This window comes from Physeter macrocephalus, chromosome 21 (genome assembly GCF_002837175.3).
Source record: "Physeter macrocephalus isolate SW-GA chromosome 21, ASM283717v5, whole genome shotgun sequence".
NCBI classification, from domain to species: Eukaryota; Metazoa; Chordata; class Mammalia; order Artiodactyla; family Physeteridae; genus Physeter; species Physeter macrocephalus.
This window is the reverse complement of record NC_041234.1, coordinates 118,111,397-118,132,070: the sequence shown is the minus strand read 5'-3', so window position 1 is coordinate 118,132,070 and position 20,674 is coordinate 118,111,397. Positions and strand designations below refer to the sequence as shown.

Below are 20,674 nucleotides of genomic sequence, written 5' to 3'. Positions count from 1 at the left end.
GGGACTTCCTTGGTGGCACAGTGGTTAAGAATCCGCCTGCCAATGCAAGGGGACAGGGGTTCGATCCCTGGTCCGGGAAGATCCCACATGCTGCAGAGCAACTAAGCCCGTGCGCCACAGCTACTGACTGAGCCTGCGCTCCAGAGCCCACGAGCCACAACTACCGAGCCCGTGTGCCACAGCTACTGAAGCCCATGCACCTAGAGCCCGTGCTCCGCAACAAGAGAAGCCACCGCAATGAGAAATCTGCGCACCACAATAGAGTAGCCCCCACTCGGCCACAACTAGAGGAAGCCCACGCACAGCAACGAAGACCCAACGCAGCCAAAAATAAATAAATATATATATTTTTTTAAAAAAGTACATGGAAATACTGTCTCATTTGGACCCTGGGAAGCAGTGCAGAGTTGTACAGACGGGTGAGTGCAGGCCCTGAGCTGTCTCTAATATCCATATCTTCACCTATAAAATATCTCTGTTGGTCTAAATGGGGTTCAATAATAATTAGAAGCTATAGTAAAGTTTACAAAAGTCAGCTACCCTTTTGGTTAGAGTGTATTTTGCCCCAAACCCCTAAAGATCAAGCTTCAATCCTTTTTATTTTAAAAAACATTGAATTTGGGCTACCTTGGCTTTAAAGTGAAAATTGAAACTTAATTCCCTATATATATGCTAAGTTCAGGAATCTAACCAAAGGTAGACTTCTATCTTTTTTGATCCTGAAAAAAACTTTTGTGATGATTTAAGCCCAGTCTTCTCCTATTACAGAGAAGATGACAGGAAAGCCTAGAGAGGGTACGACAAGACCCCAGAGTGAGTCAGTGGCAGGACCAGCTCTAGCTGACATCTCCTAACACGGCAGTATCCTTTCCACCCAGGGAAAAGTGCGTCCAAGTGATCTCTATTTTTCAAGAAACCAGATTGGATGAGACTGGTCCCAGTCTCAGTAGAGAAGGAGTTTTAGAGTAAGAAACATAGTTAGGAAAACTCATCTAGGCAAGCAATCTCTGAGACACCCCCCACCAACCCCTTCAAATAAAGGTGGCATTATTTTAAAAATCAAATCTTAAAGTTACAACACGGCCTCAACTGTGTCTCTCTTTAAATTCAAGCCAACTAACCTCAATGGTCTCATGGTATCTCCCTCTGTGTCCCTCCACCTCTCTTCCCCCTCTTCCTCTGTCTCTCTCCTCTCTTTCTCTCTCTTCCCCTCTCTCTCCCTCTGTCTCCTTTCTCTACCACTTACCACCTTTCAGATAACCTGTTGTTACTGTCCACCCTCCACACCAGAATACAAGCTCCCGACCAGAATGCGAGCCCCCAGCAGATGAGGATTCTGGTCTGTTTTACTTAATGCTGCAGTTACAGCACCTGGTACAGTGCCTGGCACCCAGTTGGTACTTAATAGGTATTCATTAAATGAATGAATGAACTGGGCCTTAATAAAGCCTCGGCCGAAAAACTTAACTGTTGTTTGCCCGATATTTCACTTAAGCCAGAAATTTATGCAAGCTTAAAAAAAGGGTAAAACCAATCCTTGGCTAATCAAAATGCTCAAGGCACCGTGGCTCTGCGTAGCAGAATGGCATTAACTTCTGGCGCCTTGAAGCACCATAAGGAACTTGCATCAAAAAGAACTACCATCCTGCACTACAGACTTTACAATGGAATAGATATTTCAAATTAAGGTACAAAGACCTCTTCCCCCACGCCCTTCTTCCAGACTAAGAAACCGCTCCCCTCTCCGTTGCATATGAAAAATAGGATTTCACAAAACACCTGCGGCAGACGTAACTATAAATGCTCTCAAATAAATAAGGACCATTTTTACCCTTACTGGAAACATCTAAAAGCAGTAGAATTAGAAAATAAATTTGACCTCCACCTCATTGGACCTTTGCAAGCAAAATCTAAACTCCAAGGGGAGCTCAGTTGCCATGGTCACCGATTTGCCATCGATGGCCCTTGATTAGGGGTTTTCCCACACTTTCCGTGTACAGTGAGGAAAGGCACACAGGCCTTCCTCTTTGGATTTTACTCGCTGTGCTTTCTTACTCTGTGTTGCTGTTTAAATGAAGTTTACGGGTGATCTCTCTCTGGAGGCTCCCTTGAGAGCTGCGGGAACCTACCCAGGCTGCAAACCGACTTCGAAAGGCTGCCAGCGAGCAAGAAGTCCTGCACAAGCAGCCTCTGAGTCCAGAATTCCAGGTCTTTCGAAGGGAGCTTTCTTTACTTGGAAGTCTGTTTTGAAAAAAATGCCAAATACTCAGGGCAGAGCTGCTCAGTACTCCCAGACCCAATGCTCCCCTTGTTATAAAACAAAGTTGTGCAAAGCCCCTTTGGCTAGCCTGCAATTAAAGTCAGGGATATTATAAAACCAACCACAATTTTAAAAATCATCAGTATAATGCCTGAGCTCCAGGATAAAGGAGAAATATAATAAAAGGACAGTGATTTATAATAACGTATTTTTCAATACAAATTACACTAAAAACAAAAACACCCCCCGTTTCCAATTTGGCCTCTAGGGGGAGTTTCGCCCCCAGTGAGAACCACTCGCAAAGAGAGTTCTGTTCTGCACCTGAATGCCCAGAAACACAGGATTTACAAGACTAACTTGTGCCGACTTCTGCATTAAAGTTGCTCTGACTGTAGGCCACCTCGGAGGCAAGAAATAAAAAAGATGTGTTAAGATGCGCTCAACCAAACCACCCTGCACCAAAGAGAAATGTTCATGCCCCAGCCATTTAGAGACCAGGAACAATCAATTCAACCTCTATACTTGCTCATCCCACGTGAACACAAACAGTGAACTACAAAAGTAGGAGTTTATTTCATCTTTATACATTTTTCTTTGAACAAGGGTTGCAAACTTTTTCTGTGAAGGGCCAGAGAGTAACTATTTTAGGCCTTGTGGCAGCTACAGGCAATACGGAAATACAGGGGTGTGGCTGTATTCCAGCACGATTTTATTTACAAAAACGGGCTGCCACCCTCTGCCTTAAACTATCAAAATAAAGTTATTTCCAAGTGAAATTTCTTCAGCCAAAGTAAATAATAATCATGTCCTTTTTTAAAATCTTTTATATTGTTTTCTTAATACTTCTACCAGCAGTCTACGTGCACTTTTTAAAAAAATATCTTTATTGGCGTAAAATTGCTTTACATTGTTGTGTTAGTTTCTGCTGTATAACAAAGTGAATCAGCTATACGTATACATATATCCCCATATCTCTTCCCTCTTGCGTCTCCCTCCCCCCCTCCCTATCCCACCCCTCTAGGTGGTCACAGAGCACCGAGCTGATCTCCCTGTGCCATGCGGCTGCTTCCCACTAGCTAGCTAGTCTACATTTGGGAGTGTATCTATGTCCATGCCACTCTCTCACTTCGTCCCAGCTGACCCTTCCCCCTCCCCGAGTCCTCAAGTACATTCTCTACGTCTGCATCTTTATTCCTGTCCTGCCCCTAGGTTCTTCAGAACCATTTTTTTTTTAGATTCCGCATATATGTGTTAGCATGTGGTATTTGTTTTTCTCTTTCTGACTTACTTCACTCTGTATGACAGACTTTTAAACTAATATACAAGCCATTAACCCCACCATTCGTAGCTTATACCTTGTAAAAACGCACTATGACCAGCTGCAAAATTGTGTGACATAGTTGAAAAGAGGAAGGGAATCTGTATTCGGACCATTTTGGCTTTCAAATCCCAATTTTGTCACTTGGTTAATAGTCATTCGACCTTGGACAGACTGCAGTTCTCTGTCTGTGAAATGGGCACGATACTACCTACTTCATGGGGCGGTGATAAGTAACATGTAAAATGCTGGCACGGCAGAGGGCAAAACAGAGGCACTCAAATACCAGGTCCCTTCCTCTTACAAGAGATGCTTTGAAGTCATTCCTCAAAGTGGCGCTGACACGCTAGGCCGGATTTTCCATAAACTATACAATATCTAACACTGCCTAACCATTCTGCACACATTTTCTGAGATAATCCACCTAATCTTGGCAAAGCTCTAGACAGCCTTAAAGCAGGTTATTCTCAAAGCATGCCTACTTCCATTAAAAAAAAAAAAAAAAAAGACAACACTCGACTCCTAGCCCAGGGAAACTTTCCATGGGATCCCTAACACGGAGATCTTGCCTCTTTGCCCTCTATTCTGACTCAAGGATATAGAAATACACTAGAGGTCTCAGAGGAGATCTAACTGTAGTTATTCCAAAAGAGTACCCCCTGTCAATGTAAGCGGCTTACTGTCCAAAAGGATACCTCCAACACATGTGTTAGAGCCTCTTGATTTAACTCAGCCAAATCAAATCTCAGGGCTCAAGGGACATTGTTTTGATGACTCTCCTTTGGAAATTATAAAATCTTAAACAGTATTTCATTTAGAAACTCACTCTTTGTATCATTTTGATATTTACTATTCATTTTAAAGATCACAATACACTTACTTCCACTTCTTTCAATGTTGCCAAGACCTTTTGGCTAAAAACACTATAATTCAGATTCAGTGAAGAATGCATTTTGAATCATTTTTTCCGTGGTGAGTGATGGATTTGAGCTGATCCATTCAGCCTAGTCCTTGGTCTCCTCATGACAAATGGCACATCTTCAAGACAGCTGATTGGCTCCAGCGGCATATGCGCTGTGGCCATGGAACAGGGTAACTTTAGAAATGCTTCATAACTTAAAATTGGTATATGCTAAAGCAACTATTAGAAAAGCCAGCTACCATCAGGTTAACTTTTTTAAATGTAAAAAGGCTACCTAGCAATTTTATATACACTTAAACAGATCATTAAATTCACCAATGATTTTGTAACCACCAAATACCTGCCAATTCCCAAACTCATGAACCCAGCTTATCTGCTCCATGACAGAACTATTTTCCCCGGGGAGAAACTATTCCCCAAAAGTGTAGTTTCAATTTATAAGTGAAAAGTACCTTCTTACACAGAAGTTAAAACGGTAACTGTTGAAGGTTAAGAGTAAACACATAAGAGCCACAGCTATAATAGCGACGAAGGTGCTGGTTCAGAACATCGAACTTCCCACAGACCTTCCCAGACTGTTTCATTACTAACAATGAAACCTCCAACTGGAATTAGCGCTGGGGGGGGGAAGGATTGGAAATTTCTAACATTTCACTTCTCATGCTGTACTGCACTTACCTATCCATTGACGTTTTACGTCTCTCTGTTAGATCAGAGCTTCCTAAGGCCAAGGGCTGGTTCCCACTGCGATGCCGTGCGGAGCAGCCTGGGCCCTCAGTTGATGAGGCAGTGAATACACTTCCACCCTCAGAAACCTGCGCGATCTTGCAGACAGTCTTTGGGCATTAAAGGTGCTCTAACCTCCCTCCCTAGGGCTGATCTTTGTGTTGGTAACTCCCTTGCATACCAGTATCATGTTCTACATATGGATATATCACCAAATAATACGTTGAGTGTGCGTGGTTTTGAACTTTTATACGTAGGTGGAATGGTTACACATTCTGCGGGCCCTTGCTCTTCTCACACGGCACTGTTGTGAGAGCCATGGATGTGGATGTGAGGCGCTGGGCTCTGCTCCTCTTCCCTGCTGCAGAGCGGTCCACCGTTCCACACGCTGCTTTCCACGCTCTTCTCAGCGGTCCCGTGAACTGGCTCCAGACTCCGCTACTGCGTTCCGAACAGCTTCTGGCACACGTGTCAGAACTGCGATGGCATTTGTGTGCCAGGTTTTCCGACACCTTTGTCTGACCTTGCAGGAAACATTTTTTTTTTTTAATTTCAAAATATACGGAGAAGATGGATAATGGATGAAAATGGAGGCAAATCAACCATTTGAGAGGAAATGAAATCCCAGGGTTGTCAACACTCTAATTCAAGCAGCAAAGGGGAAAAGTGCAAAATAATGGATGGGAGTCTGAGTTTCTTGGGGCTGCTGAAACAAAGTACCACGAACTGGATGGCTTACAACAGAAACTTCTTCCCTCACAGTTCTGGAGGCTACAAGTTCGCAATCAGGACGTTGGTAGGGCCATGCTCCTGTGAAGGCTCTCGGGGAGGAACCTTCCTTGCCTCCCCCTAGCTTCTGCGGGTTGCTGGCATTCCTTGGCTTGCAGCTGCATCACTCCAAATCTCTGTCTCTGCTGTCACATGGTGTTGTCCCTGTGCGTCTCTGTGTCTTCACATGGTGTTCTCCTTTCTTATAAGGACACCAGCCATACTGGATTAAGGATCCACCCTACTCCAGTATGACCTCAACTAGTTATATCTGCAGTGACCCCACTTCCAAATAAGGTGACATTCTGAGTTACGGGGGGCTAAGCCTACCAACATATCTTCTATGGGGACACAATCCAAAGCAGAGCAAGCAAGAGGTTAGCTTCAGAAATTAACAGTCTACAAAATGGTCGACATACAGTTACCAGAACAATTTAGCTTGTCAATCCATATATAAACGTTCAGTGAACTCCTATTAAGTTAACCAGCACTGAAATATTAATATAGCTTCTCAGAAGAAGTAATGAAATGACACCAGGCTAATCATTCCTGAGATACTCCTTACTCGGCATATACAATTATTTAATCCTGTTTCCAAAGAGGTCAAATATCAGTCTACAAATGCATACTAGGCAACTACTCTGGAACATGGTGAGAAATTCTAAAAAAAATTGAGATAGGTCTTCAAGGAGCTAGCAACGGAGTTGGGGAGCTGAATAACTATAAGACAAGTTAAACAGCAATAAAGACAACAAACAGGTGTAAGTTCAATAGACAATTAAAGCAAACTGGCTTCCATTTACTGATTTCCTGCTACGTGCTAGGCATTGTTCTAAGCACAGATGAACTCCTTCAATACTGCCAACAACCTCATAAGGCAACTACTAATACTCCTTCATATGAAAACACACAACCCTGAGAATAGGAAGGTTAAACATGTCCACTAAGAACTTTCAAAACTGGAATTCAAACCCAGGCAGTCTGGTTCTCTTACCCACTATACCCACTAACAGATGTCTGTTGCTCTAAATTCTCTAATTGATGATCAAATTTAAAAAGGAAAACGTTATGCCTCCTGCTTATACAGCTGAATAAAAAAAAATTTTTTTGGAATTCCATCTCTATGTAGTAAAATCTGGTCACAAAAAAGAACACTAGACTTCATTTTAAATATGATTAACCAAATAGTGACTTTCCCCTCCAAATCCATGTCTGTGAGGCCCCGAGCCAGTATATTCCTTCTTGTTTGACTGCAGTAGTACTTTGTATTGTGGAAGAGTCTTTTCAAACCATATTAAAAAGAAGGACAAAATTTAACGAGGGTTAAAAATGTCTATCAGAGCACATGTAGCTAGATGAGTTATTCTACAAAGTCGTCCCTTTTGATGGTGTATACTTATTCCAGGGACACTGTCACTATGCAAAGTATTCTTCCAATTCTTTTGAAAATGCTTTTAGAGCTTAAAGCTAGATAAGACACCATCTCATGACTTTTACCATATCTCAATTTTTAAACAGAAAACAATGCTTCCCATGAGTGCCCACTCTCTTTATTTAATAGATGGGCCTCAAAATGATTTGGGGCTGAAGCCAAATGCCAAGTCTTTACTCAGAGATTTGACTCCATTGAGGATATTTTGTAAAAGTTGTCATGGTCATGGTCTCTGAAGGCAATTCCAAGGAAGAGTTCCAAAAACTGGGCTGGAAAATTTTGATTTGTAGCTACCTGTCCCTTCTCTACATGGGCTAGAAGAAAAAGCAGCAGGTGAGGTTTCTGAATGTTGCCTAGGATCTCCCAATTGTTAAAAAAAGCTGGGCTTGATACTTCTTAATTAGTCCTAATTTACAAGAGCAGGATGGCCTTGAAGGTTAACAGAGATCAGCGGCAGGACTCGTAGCCTGTGCAACAGGCACTCTGCCATAGTAGTTAAAGGAGTGTCTAAAGGGAATCTCCAAGGACTGGCTTCACTAGAAGCCTTGTAGTTTCGGAAAGAGAGCCTTGCATTGACCCAGAGTATGGACAACGGTTATCTTCCTACTTGGGGCAGTTATCTATTATTCCAGCCACAAATACAAGTGGCCACCCATCCCTGCTACAGACACACACACACACGCACACACTTCAGGAACTTGGCACTATTAGCAGGGAGGAAGTTTTCATAGATGCGGAAGAAATAATCAAAGAAAAAAAGGCAGAAATAAAAAAGGCAAGGAGATGAAGAGGAACCAAAACCAGTGTCAAAAGAATGGCAAAGAAAGAAGATGAAGAAATTCCGGTACCATAACAACGACACATGACTCCAACACAGAATTGCCATGGCTTTTGAAGGAGCAATACAGTCGGCCCTCCGTATCTACGGATGCAGAACCCACAGATACAGAGGGCTGACTATGGCACTTGAGCATCCATGGATTCTGGTATCCACAACGGGTCCTGGAACCAATCCCCCATGGATACTGAGGGATGATTGTATATGCTGCTCCATAGAAAAATAAAAGAATTCCTAAGCTCCAGATGGAAATTCTGTTATCGACACTAGGAGGAAAAGCTGGGTAGTGGTGGTTGATAATAGTATGAATGTGGTGATATGTAGAGTCAACAGGGCTATTCATGAGGTATACTATCTTCCTGAAGATTATATCTGAGACATAGCTTCTACAAACATAATTCAACATCTAATAATGATTTTTTTTTAATCTCAGCAAACTAGGAATAGATAAGGTAACCTATGGAAAACCTATAACTAACATCTACTTAATGGTGAAAGATGTAATGCTTTCCCACCAAGTGTGGGAATAAGGCAAGGATGGTTGTTCTTATTGCTTGCATTTGATATATTTTAGAGATCCTAGCAACTTTAACAAGACAAGAAAAAGAAACAATAGATATAACATATTGAAAGGAAGACTTAAAATTGTATTTGCAGACAACATGGTCACTTGTGTAAAAAATCCTAAGAATACTAGAGAAAAACTACTAGAACTAGTAAATAAATTTAGTAAGTCAGCATGATATACAATATCAACATAGAAAATTGTATTTGTATCATTAGCAATGGACAAACGAACACTGAAGTATAAAAATATCATCTGCATAATTTAAAAAATGAAATATTTAGGGATACATTTAACAAAAATGTGTACAAGATCCATACACTGAAAACTGTAAAACACTGCTGAGAAAAATTAAAGACGACCTAAATACATGGAGAAACATATCATGCTCAAGGATCAGAACACTCAACATTGTTATGATGTCAATATTGATCCATAGATTCAATGCAATCTCTATCAAATCCCAGTAGGCTTTGTCATAGAAATTGACAAGATGATTCTGAAACTTATATGGAAAAGCAAAGGACCAAGAATAGCCAAAATAATCTTGTGCGGGGGGGGAGGGGGGGGGATAAAAAAAAACAAAGTTGGAGTACTTCCACTACCCAATTTCCAAACTTACTATAATGCCTCAGTAATCAAGACTGTGCGGTTCTGGCATCATAAGATTAGACATATAGATCAATGGAACAGAAGAGACTGAAGAATTAGGCCAATCTTTTGGAGGTCCTAGCAATGGTTAATTGACTTCCAACAAAGGTAACAAGGTTATTCAATGGGAAAGGGACAGTCTTTTCCACAAATCATGCTGGAACAATTTGATATCCATATGGAAATAAGTGAATCTTGACCCTTACTTCACACAATATGCAAAATTAACTTGAAATGAAGCACATAAGTATTAGTTTTATACTGCTGTATAACAAACTTAATAGCTGTAAACAACACATGTTAACTATCTCACAGTTTGTGTGGGTCGTGGGTCAGGAGTCCGGGCATGCCTTACCGGGATCCTCTGCTCAAGGTCTCAGAAAGCTGTATACTCAAGGGAAGGGATTACACAGGGTATGAACATGGGGGTGGGAGGCAGAAATCAGGGGTGCCACCCTAGGGTCTATCTGCCAAAATAGGTCTAAACAAAGAGCTAAAACTGCAAAAGTCTAGAGGGAGACACAGGGGGAAATCTTTGTGAACTTAGGCAAAGTTTTTTTAGAGCACAAAAAGCATAAACCATAAGAGAAAAAAAACCAATAAACTGGACTTCATCAAAGTTAAAAACCTTTGCTCTTTCAAAGGCACAGTTTAGAAAATGAAACAGTAAATCACAGTTCAGGAGAAAGTACTTGCAAATTACCTATCTAATAAAGGCCTGTATCCAAAATATCAATATATAAAGAACTGACAGACAATCCAATAAGAAACAGGCAAAAGATCTGAGTGGACACTTCATCAAAGAAGATATACAAACGCTCAATAAGCACAAGAAGACATACTCACCATCATTAGTCATTAGGAACATGCAAATTAAAACCACAATGAACTACTATTACACACCCGCTGGAATGGCTACAATTTAACAGGACAGACAATAACAAATGTTAGTGAGAATGTGGCCCAAGCAGAACTCTCATACTTTACTTTGCCAGTGGGATGGGAACACAAAATGGCACAGACACTGGAGAATAGCGTGACAGTTTCTTGTAAAGTTAGACATACACTAAGCATATGGCCCAGCAATGCCACACCTAAGTATTTACACAAGACAAATGAAAATGAGTCCACACAAAGACTTGTAAGCAAATGTTCATAGCAGCTTTATTCATAATGGCCGAAAAACTGAATTAACTCAAATGTTCATCAACTAGTGTATGCACATATCGTTACAGCCAAACTATGGAGTAGTACTTAGCAAAAGAAAGTCACCAACTGCTGATACGTGATGAATGACAAAACATGGATGAATATAAAAAGCTTTACACTAAATGAAAGAAGCCAACCACAAAATACTATCTATATAAACCTACCGTCAAATCACTTCAAAGAACTACTAGTATTCAGACCACATTCTCTGACCATCATGCAGTTAACTTAGAAATCAGTTTTTAAAATACCTAGAAAACATATTTGTAAATTTAAAAATAAACTTCTAAACAACTCCACTGTGAATGAAATAATCACAACGGAAATCAGAATATATTAGAACTAAATAATAATAAAAATACTGTGTTTTGAAACATCCAAGCAGCAAAATAAATCCAAAGAAAGAAGAGAAAATGAAGACAAAAAGATTTCAAGGGTATATTTTAAGTGAAGACAGTAAGAGGCTGGGACTTCCCTGGCGGTACAGTGGTTAAGAATCCACCTGCTAAGGCAGGGGACACGGGTTCGAGCCCTGGTCCGGGAAGATCCACATGCAGCGGAGCAACTAAGCCGGTGTGCCACAACTACTGAGCCTGCGCTCTAGAGCCCACGAGCCACAGCTACTGAGCCCACAAGCCACAACTACTGAAGCCCACACACCTAGAGCCCGTGCTTCACAACAAGAGAAGCCACCGCAATGAGAAGCCCACGCACAGGGTATATTTTAAGTGAAGACAGTAAGAGGCTGGGACTTCCCTGGCGGTACAGTGGTTAAGAATCCACCTGCTAAGGCAGGGGACACGGGTTCGAGCCCTGGTCCGGGAGGATCCCACATGCCGCGGAGCAACTAAGCCCGTGCGCCATAACTACTGAGCCTACGCCCTAGAGACCACGGGCCACAACTACTGAGCCCACGGGCCACAACTACTGAAGTCCGCGCACCTAGAGCCCATGCTCCACAACACGAGAAGCCACCGCAATGAGAAGCCTGCGCACCGCAACAAAGAGGGGCCCCCCCGCTCCCTGCAACTTGAGAAAGCCTGTGCGCAGCAATGAAGACCCAATGCAGCCAAAACTAAATAAATAAAATAAATAAGTTTATTTTAAAAAAAGAAAGCAAGAGGCTGAATAGTGTATGCAGTATGCTTTTTTGGTGTAAGAAAAGGGAGGAAATGCAATAAGTGTGTGAGTGTGTGTGTGTGTGTGTGTGTGTGTGTGTGTCGCATGCACGTGCACACTAGCTCAAATGTGCAAAAGAAGAAACACAGAAGAATGAACTAAAAACTAATAATATTGATTGGAGTGGCTGGGAGAAACAGCATGCCTGGCAGGAGACAGGAGTGAAAGTAAAGCTTTTCAGAATATACCTTGATAAAAATTTGACTTTCAAATCATATCGTTTCATTAAAGTTAATCAAAAAGACGCTGGAGAATATAATTCTGCTCATTCCTTTCCACACGGTGACAAAGCTCATAGCGCATAACCACAAATTGACAAACCTTTGGTAAGACTCATCCAGAAAAGAAGAGAGAAGGCACAAACAAACGATATGAAGACTTAAGAATGAAAAGACAGACGTAAGTACAGATATGGCGGATATTAACTGGTAGTTTAAAACCTTCCCACACCAAAAGCACCAGGCACAGCTGGCTCGGGGGCAAGTTCTACTAAATATTCAAGGAACAAATAACTCCAGTTTTATACAATCTTCCAGAGACCAGAAAAAGGGAATGCTCTCACTCACTGTGTAAGTCTAGCAAAACGATACTAAGCTAGACAAAGACAGTAGAGGAAAGTAAAATTAAAGCCCAATCTCACTCACAAATACAGATGTAAAGATCCTGAAGAAAACATTACCAAACAAACCCAGCAGTAAGAAACGCGTCCATGCCAGCAATGCAAACCTGGTTAACGCTACCCAGTTATACTAGAAAATCCCTTAAAATAGCCCATCGCATTAACAGGTTTAAAGGGTGAGGGACAAATCTCCATAAAGGCAGAAACGGGGGTTGATAAAACTCAACATCCATTTGCACCACCCCGCCCCCAAAAAAAGTGCACTAGAAGTGCGCCTACGCAAACCCTAAAGTCAACATAATACTTTGTGGTGAAATATGGAAAACATCGCGCCTTCTCAAGTACAGATCCTGGGCCCCACCCCAAACCTCCTGAATCAGAAACTCCAGGCTAGCTGCCAGGGAACTTGGAGCTTGGGAACCGCCCTCAGGTGATTCTGGAGCGCAGGCTCCTCGGAGTCAGAGCTCGGGCCGCGGCTCCAGCATCCGCGTCCCCTGCGGGAGGAGGGCTCTCCGCCCGTCCCCCGTCCCCCTGAGTCAGGATCTGCACTTCCATCCCAAGTCCGGGTGGTTCTCGGCGCAGCAAAGCTGCGGACAGCTGCTCTCGAGCTGGGCGGCACGCCAGAATCACCCAGAGCGCTTCTTTAAAATGCAGATGTCTGATCTCTTCCCTCCCACCCCATCAAATAAATCTGAATGTCTGGGTGGGGCCGGGGCAGCAGGTCGTTAAGGCTCCCCAGGTGATTCTAATGAGCAGCCAGCGTGGCCAACCGCGGGTCTGCAGGTCCGCAGCGCGCAAGGAAGCTTCCATTTCCGCCCTGAGCCAGAGGAGAGGCGTCCCTCGAGTCCTTTGAAGATGCCCCCGAGAAAGAAGCTTGCATTCCACACGTCTACCGATGACGATTTCTCAATACAGGTTACCAAGCTGAAACCCAGAGAAGAACTCTCTGAAACAAAGTTGTGAGGGTTCAAATGAGAATGCACGCGGCAGCACCGGGCAAAGGGCTCCGCACCGATTACACCGAACGTGAATGCAAGTTATTACCCAGGCAGCAGAGGCTCTAACTGCTCGAGCATGGACAGCAAATCTGATGACATCATCATCATCAAATCAAGGCCAAAATGTATCTCTCAAAGCTACACTGTCCAACACTTGGAGCTACTAGTATCTGGAGCCTGAAAGATGGCCAGTCCAAACAGGCGTGCTGTAGATGTAAAATACCTGCTGGACTTCGACAACTTAGTGCAAATAACGGGAGGGGAACATCTCACTAATTATCATACTGATTACATGTTGAAATGATAATATTTTGGACATACTGGGTTGAATAATATATATTATAAAAATTGATTTCATCTGTCTTTTTTAATGCGGCTACTAGGAAAACGGGATTACACATGTGGCTTGAATTATTTTTCTAATGAACAGCGTGGTCCCAAAGGATCCGGAAGCCGGGATGTGAACTGCTACTTAGACCAACTTTCTCAAACTTTAATTTCCATACAGATCACCTGGGGGTCTTGTTCGCCTGCAGATCCTGGTTGTGTAGGTCTACGGGGGCCTAAGATTCTGCATTTCTCCTAAGCTCCCAGGAGCCAGGGGCATCAGAACAATTTTATCAACAAGGAAAAACTGTTTTGTGGCACAGACAGGATGGGAAGCTCTGGAGAAAGGATCGTATCATTTCAGAGTTGATAAGAAAAGGAAATGGCAGCAGGGTTACATTCAGCCTCAACTTTAAAAAATCAGTTATTATGTCTTGCAGCAAGGGCTGCAGAGGGCTGAGGGCCAGCTCCGACTCTCCTCCACCTGGGAGGGCGGCAGGGACTCCCACCCTCTCTGACAGATCCAGGAGCACCAACGTGCTTCTATCCTGCCTGCCACACAACCAGCGTCAAGGGCAGCACCCTCCTGGGGTCTCACTGAAACCCAGTGCAATCATCCTTCTCACTGTGACGCACGGATAGTACTGACAGGTCGCAGCTGGTCACTGCTGCGCAGGTACATTTCCTCTGCCAGTAAAACAGCTCGGGCGGGTTCCAGGCCTGCTGGAATGAACCCTGACAGCTCAGTCCCCGCCTAAGTCGTCCCAGGGCCATAAAGGAACTTGAGGGTCATACAAGGGCATTTCAAGCAACACCACCTGATGCTAAGAATCCCCTTTATGACCCACCTCCGCCTCACGAGCTCCTGTGAAGGTGAAAGCAGGACACCCTGGCGGAGCAGCCCATTCCATTGGAAGAGGCTCTGGGAAACACACAGCGCCTCCTCCTCACAAAATGCCCAAGGACAAGACAGCAATATATAACAATTATCACAAGGTAAACAAAGGGCATCACCGTGTTGCCGAGGTCTGTAGGCAAGGGAATAAGAGGTGAATGAGTTACAAACAAGTTACTTCTATTTTTACTTTCAATTATTACCTTCAACTTCCCCTACCCCTTCCCACCCCCAAACATACCAACAAGCAAAGCAAAAAACAAACCTAAACTCAAACTACTGGTGACAATAGTCTAAAAATCCAGAAGCTGGGAAGAAAAAGGTAGGAAAGCAACGTGTGGGACCTCTCCCCCACTGGACTCAGTGCTTTCTCATTCATTTGCTGATTGACCATGGAAAGAAAGACTAAGCATGAGCTCCCTTTCATCTAGTACTCATCGGGTACTCTGATCTCTAGATAGATAACAGAATTTGTTGAAATGAACACATCCCAATAATTCTAAGCTATGCCCCCTTGTCCAGTTCAAGACAAAGAACATTTACTAAATGTCCACTGCGTGTACAGGGCCATGTTAGGTTTCACCTGCCCAGAAAAAAACGTCTTCAACCTCAGCCCTCTTTATTACAAGCTTGGAAGATGAAAAACATTACTGCTGAAATACACAGGTGTTACATATCACAAGAGAGTCAAGGAAGAGCAATACTAAACGTACATGAAATTTCAAAGCTACTTATGGAGTCATTTCAAGATCCTGAAGAACAAATCCAAGTAACAAGAAAAGAGCACTCGGCACCCATCCTGTTCGAACAGGGCAGGTGCTGTGGACCTGGAGAGCAATCAGGTCCCTGGATTTCTTCCCATCCCGCCCCCAGGAGTGGAGGAACTCGGCAGGGCCTCAAGCTGCATTGTGGAGCTAAGGTAAAGTGTTGATTTAAAAAAGGAAAGGCTGCCATTCTGAGACAGGAAAGGCAGGCAATAGTCCCTGGTGCAGAGATCGCCTCGTTATCGCCCTGGGATTGTTGGCTACACAGTACTATCATTTTAGGAATAAACAAAATGGAAGCTCACAGGTGTACCAATGGCTTCAGGTCTGAGAGAGGCAACAAAACACTTGCATATTTCAATGCTGACAGAAGCTGGGGGTGCGGGTCAGAGAGGCCACACCTACAGCTCAGGGGCAGATGGGCCAAGAACAGGAAGGATGCTGCCCTCTCACACCAGCTCTCCAAATAGCGACGGCTTATATAACGCACAGATGCAGTAATAATAACGCCGTACAGTCTGCAAAGGACGCTGATGCACGCTGGATTCTCCGAAGAGCTCTGGGAGCTTGGAGGTGCAGGCTGTCTTAGCTCTATCTTACAAACGGAGGAACCACCAGCAGCGAGGCGAAATGACTCGTCCGGTGTCATGGAGTTAAGAAGGGGCTTTCTACCACCTCCCACAGACACAGGCTCCTTTACCAGTCTTTGTTCCTCCGGGTAGAAATAGAAAGCACTAGTGCACGATGCCAATTTTCTAAAGAGATGCCTGCTACATTCTTAAAAAGAAAAGGATGCAACTCTCCTGGTGGTCCCGTGGATAAATCCGCTGTAAACATTTAACATGAGAAACCATCCTCTGACTACAGGATGGCAACTGGATCTCACTCCACTAACCCCAACTGGGTCTCCTGGTCCTCTCTGGCTCTCGAGGGAGAGGAACTGGAAGAAAGCCTCTCTTGCTCTATTCCTGTCTGTAGCAACAAACAAAATATGGGCTCGAGTGATTTCTGAGTCCAAACAGTAAAGAGAACTTAGCCGTGCAGGAACTGTGTGAGCTGCTGCCAATGTCACCTGAAACTCAAAGCTCGGGTCAACAATGAAATGCAGGGAAATGTCTAGAAAATCATGCTTACTGGATTTCCAAAAGTTTATTGGGACATGGTTAGAATCATTTTTTTTCTTTAAAAGAAAGGAGTTCCATGTAGCTCAAGTCAATAGCAGTTAACATTTCTTGAGTGCCTACTATGTGTAAGATGCTACTGTAAGCAACTAACATACCTCATCACGCAGGCAGGCCAACAACCCTGGGAGGAAGGTACGGTTGTTAGTATCTTCATTTTACCGATAAGGAAGCTGAGGCACAGAGGTAAGGAACTCGCCCAAAGGTAGATAGGATTCAAATCCTGAGTAAACACCTTAAAGGTGAACGACAGCCCCTGTCCCCCACCATCTGCCAAAAAGGAATAATGAACAGAGAAACTAGAAAATAAAGAAAGCAGAACTTCAAAGAGGTCAGAAACAGGGAAGGGAAATTACTAGCAAGTAATGAAAACAACCTCTTATTCTTTGATAAAACTGAAAAAACTTTGGAAATGAGAGAAACTCTGGCCTTTTGAAATCCTTGGCCACCAGTTCAAAATGTCGCCGAAGCCTTGAAGAGGCTCTGCTTTTCTCCTTATTTGGAGCCCCCAGTAAGAGCAAGAACCCCATGTTCTTTCAGTGGTTTTTAAAGTAACTACATTCTGTTAATCCTCCTTTCATTTTGGAACAAAGAATACTGGCGTATTTTGGGGGTAACTTTAATGATTTTTCGGAACCTATAAAAATGAAAACATTTGCTTTGAAGCCACTGAACATACAGTATAGGAAAGAACTGAAAAGGTACTAAGCAGATGAAATTCTATGGTAAGTTATCACTAATGCCATTTCATTGGCACTCTTCTGGGGAAGTTGGGTGCTTCTTGACTCTAAAGCTCATTTCAAATTGAACTAGTTTCTTTCCAAAGCACACAACACAAGGAATGCGGATCCCTTCACATGATAGGTTCCCAGTACAAACCAATGTGCGGGAAGAGAAATCCCTGTGTCAGGTAGCTCACAGCCAGCAGACACTGGCACGGGATCAACACCTAACCCTGACCTCAGTGAGCAGGGCCTTCCGTAGCCGGAGTGAGGCAGCTACTGAGACTGCGAGGGATTTGAAGGGCGCCTCCCTGGGTGTTTGAAACCACTTACTGTTTGCATGGGAGGGGAAAACGCAAGTAAAAATGAGGCTGTAACAAACTTATCATCCAAGAGGCAATGGCTGGAGAAATGAGGACCCCGTAGGATCTCCCGGATTCAGACAGATTTACTTTTGGATTTGGCGATTTGCTTTAACGGAGCCGCCGCTGACCATCTACCACTAGCGATGCTAAGTGATACCCAACCCCCTCTCAATCATGCTGGCCTGCCGGAGGGTCATGTCAGAGTTTCAGAGCTCTATTCTTCCTCATAGAGCTCATCTCCGCCGGAAAATCTATCATTGTTTATTTTTTTATTGTCCGCTTCCCCACACAGAAGCTCTGTAAGGCAGGGACCTCGTCGGTGGTGCTGTCTGCTGTCTTCCCAGCACTCAGGACACTGCGGGCACAGCATGGGCATTCTGCATTTAATGAATGGAACCACTGACAACTTAATAAATACAAGTTAGAATTTTAAGGTAAGGAGACCGACCAATCATTGAATAACCATACTAGACTCTAAAAGCCCCTTCGGATGCTCTCCACTTTCAAGTACCTCGGGAAGCTACTGCACAGTGGCAGGACCTCTGGTTTGAACCTACTCCATGCTGTGGAATCTCTCAAGGGTATACTGGGTTTTGTGAAACAGCCAAAAGTCATTCAGAGTCAAATCTGGTGAACAAGTGATCATGCCCAATATATACGTTGGATGAAAGGGAAAGCTGTCTATAAATGAACAAGCCCAAGAATCTTATTTGGCTGGTAAACTGGTTTTGAAGGTAATTCAAACATGGTTTGGACTACAATAAAATCGCTGGCTCGGTCTCTAGACTCTACGGTGGATACTTTACAAGGAACAAAACTGAGCTGTGATAAAAACTACCCAGGCTACACAGATGCTGAGATGCCCCCAGAAACCTGACTTGTGATATTAGCTTTGCCTTTAAGTTGCCATTAAGTTGTCACATTAGTTAACCTCTCTGGGCCTTAGCTTCCCTATCGGGGAAACAAGTGAACTATGTAAACTTAAAGGTCCCAGTCAATTCAAATACGGCATGATGCCATTCTTGTGAAGGTCTACTATGTCTGTTTAAAAACCCGTCTCAAGCCACTTCGCTTCACACTTTGCAGGCGTCTATAAAGCCCGTGATATAGGTTTTGCAGCAGACTGATTTCATATTTGCTTAGGCAAAAACTAAAATTAGTTTTCACTTCCTGAGCGCAGCAAGACAGTTAAGGGAGGCAACCCGGCAAAGGGCGCTTGCTCGTGCCTGTGCATACTTCCGACTGCGTATCAGGGAACTAACCATTCCCTCCTCAGATCTTCCCTCAACTGTTGCAAAAGCAGATAAACCTCCCGTGCATGGCACAGAAACACTGTCCAGGAGCGCCGATCGAGTCTTCGCGGACAGTGCCGGGCTCCGGCCCCTCCGCAGGACCCGCGGGGGATGCGGCAGGCACCCGCCCCGCCCGGAGGGTCAGGGTGAAGACCAGCCGCGGCGCGTCGCCGGGGAGGCAGGGCGGCCGCTCGGCCCGCTCGCCGCCCCGGGACGGGGAAGGAAAGTCCGGGCAGCGGCCGCGACGCCCCCACTCCCCCAGCCTCCCGGCCCGATTCCTGTCCCTACCTTCGCCCGCCGCCGGCCCGGGACCTTGGGCGGGGAGAACGAGGGAAGCCGGAGGCACCTGCCTGCTGCTCCCCGGCCTCAGCCCTAGCCGGCCGGGACAGCGAAGGCACTCGGGCTAACCCCCTCCCCCCGCCCACCCCCGCGGGTGCTGCGAGGCCCCGTGGGACTTGCCGGCCCCGGGAGTCCCAACTTCCTCCTCCCGGCCCCACCACCACCACGGGTCCCCGCAGCGCCCGGCTCGCAGCCAGGGCAGCCGCGACCGCGCACCCACCTCGGGGTCCGGGCGCCACCGCCGTTGCCAGGCTGCTCGGCTCCCGGGCCCCGCTCCGCCCCCTCCAGGGCCCGCCCCCTGCGGCCTCCCCGCCCCCGGCCACCGCCCGCCGCCCTCCTCCGCGCGCCGGTTGGTGGGGGCGCGTCACGTGCAGGGGGCGGGGAGGGTAGAGGGCGCCGGCCAAGCCTGGGGAGCAGCTCTGAGGGGCGGGGCTCTTCGCCCTGGAGGCTGCTGGGAAACCCTGTTTCAGGGGCCCGGCGCGTGGAGACAGCTAGGAGTTGTAGTTCTAGATACGGTGCCGGGAATGGGCGGGACCAAGATGCTAGGGGCCACCCCTGTTAAGAGAAGTTGGACTAGGCGCCGAGCGGAGGCCGCTGGGAAGTGTAGTCGGAGAATTATTCTTTGCGTGTCACTGTTTTTCTCCAGTAAGGGGGAAACCCAGAGGGAAAACTTCTCTAGATAAAACTTTAGCGGCTGTCGCTAAATTGAGCTATTTGGGGGCTCATAGGGCTGGCTGCGTGAAGTTGAGATACTGTAAGGGAAAAAAATTTCACTGACTCTGGTGTCTTTCATGCTACGTCAGCACCTTTACAAGAACTCTCTTGAGACTTAGTGAAAGGAAAACATTTCAGGACAAAGTTCCTTCTACTTTTTTGAGGTTTGGGACAGGCGACCATTAACCCAGGAAAAAGAAAGGAAAAGAAAAAAAGACAATTTCAGGAAGATAATTCAGTGTGTAATTAGAAAAAAATACTCATAGAATATCTGTAATAGTCCTTGTGCTACATTATAATTATACATAAGCAGCTCAGGTAGATGACGGTAAATAGGATTACTTTAACATTACGGTTTTTGCCTCTTCTATTCTTGGTACTCCAGCATCTAAAAACACAATACCACTATATGTGTGTCTGTGTGTGTAAATAACCATATATCATTATATATATATATACACACACGCATATTAACGCTATTGAAGAGTCAAGATTTCTCATCTGAGTAACAAGGCCCTTCAGACGCGAACCCCACCTACTCTTCAGCCACTTCTCCCAATGTGCCTCTTCCCTCTCTCTTCACTCCAAGT

The 20,674-nt window shown here is 44.7% G+C and overlaps 1 protein-coding gene across 8 annotated transcripts in view; it reads right to left on the bottom strand.

Moving 5' to 3' along the window:
* Positions 1–19,659, bottom strand: part of MTM1 (myotubularin 1) — a 102,438-nt gene extending 82,779 nt beyond the window's left edge. For all 8 annotated transcript variants that reach the window (XM_028482440.1, XM_028482441.1, XM_028482443.1 and 5 more), the window contains exon 1: positions 19,591–19,659. The gene's annotated coding sequence lies outside the window, so the exon portion shown is untranslated. The remainder of the gene's footprint in view (positions 1–19,590) is intronic.
* Positions 19,660–20,674: the final 1,015 nt, after the last annotated feature.